Raw genomic sequence first — 1,314 nt, 5'->3', positions numbered from 1 at the left:
TGTAGACCAGGCTGGCCTCGAACTCAGAAATCCTCCTGCCTCTGCCTCCCAAGTGCTGGGATTAAAGGCATGCGCCACCACACCCGCCTTATTTTTATTATTTTTAAATCGTGTGTATATGTAGGTACTCAGAAAGCCCAGAAGAGGGCCCCGGATCTCCTGGACCTGGAGTTGTAGGTGGAGGTGAGCGTCCTGATGTGGGTGGTGGGAAGTGTCCTCTGTAAGAGCCTACATACTCTGAACCTCTGAGCCATTGCTCCTGCCCTCTGGGTTAGCTCTTTCTCAATGAGCTGAAGCTGAACACTTTACTGTCATGGTGGACTAGGCAGTCAGGTGGTCCCCGAGGTGTCAGCTTCATGTGCTTGCATCATCTCCCATCCCTGGAACTGCAAGCGCCACTCAGCATCCCTCAGCCAAGGTACACACACTCCAATTTATACTACAGACTAAGTTTAACCAATGATGGTAGCAATAACACCTGGGGAGAATTCACTGAAAACTGAGGAAATCCAAGGAGCTTTGAGAGTTGGCACTCCCCTCAGGGACTGAAGGTGCTTTACAGGAGCATAACCTCACACCAGGTGCATGAAGTTCTCCATTACTTCATAAAGTTTAAAAACAGGCAGTTACTCTGAGCTGACTCACCTCTACTACATAATATACTTCAAGCCAAACATAAAGTTTAAATATTATGGAGAAATACCTATTGTAAGTAAAAGTAAGTACAAGACTGAAATTATTGCAAGTCTTTGAAAAAACTAGAATATGAATGCAAAATGGTCTAACTGCAGACCTGCTTCCTGGACCACAGGTTACCCTCCAAGGAACTTCCTTCACTGCTGGCTCTACTAATGAGTCAACACTACTGAGACTCAAATAATGAGATGCAAATCCTGGTCTTCTATCCGTAATGTATTTTTAATATCCCTATTCCTTTTTTCAATTTCTCTAGTGTCTTAAAACTGTGTGCTACCAAGATGTACACTTGGAAGAAGGAGGGACAGAAAAAAAAAATCCATGGCTTATCATTTAAGAGAATTGTCTGCTCTTCCAAAGGACTTGGGTTCTATTCCCAACACCACAGAGTAGCTCACAACCATCTATGACTCCAGTTCTAAGGGATTCAATGCCCTTTTCTGGCCTCTGCAGGTACCAGACATGCACATATGGCAAAATATGCAGACACACACATAATAAAATTAAAATTAAAATATTTTTGATTCATTATGAGTGTGTATATATGTGTGTATATGTTTATGTATGTGTTATGTGTATGTGCGTTTATGTGTGTGTGTGTGTGTGTGTGTGTGTGTG

At 42.8% G+C, this 1,314-nt stretch overlaps 1 protein-coding gene and 1 long non-coding RNA gene across 5 annotated transcripts in view; one reads left to right on the top strand and one right to left on the bottom strand.

The window, feature by feature from the left end:
• The window catches only part of LOC110338812, a 16,191-nt gene extending 14,978 nt beyond the window's left edge, over positions 1–1,213 (top strand). Inside the window, exon 3 of the long non-coding RNA XR_002381315.1 lies at positions 953–1,213. This is a non-coding gene — a long non-coding RNA (uncharacterized LOC110338812). The remainder of the gene's footprint in view (positions 1–952) is intronic.
• Positions 1–1,314, bottom strand: part of Frmpd1 (FERM and PDZ domain containing 1) — a 108,320-nt gene that overhangs the window by 57,073 nt on the left and 49,933 nt on the right. The window lies entirely within an intron of this gene.

The sequence above is a fragment of the Mus pahari genome, chromosome 22 (genome assembly GCF_900095145.1).
Source record: "Mus pahari chromosome 22, PAHARI_EIJ_v1.1, whole genome shotgun sequence".
Lineage (NCBI taxonomy): Eukaryota > Metazoa > Chordata > Mammalia > Rodentia > Muridae > Mus > Mus pahari.
The sequence above is the reverse complement of the archived record's forward strand: the minus strand, read 5'-3'. Positions and strand labels throughout refer to the sequence as shown.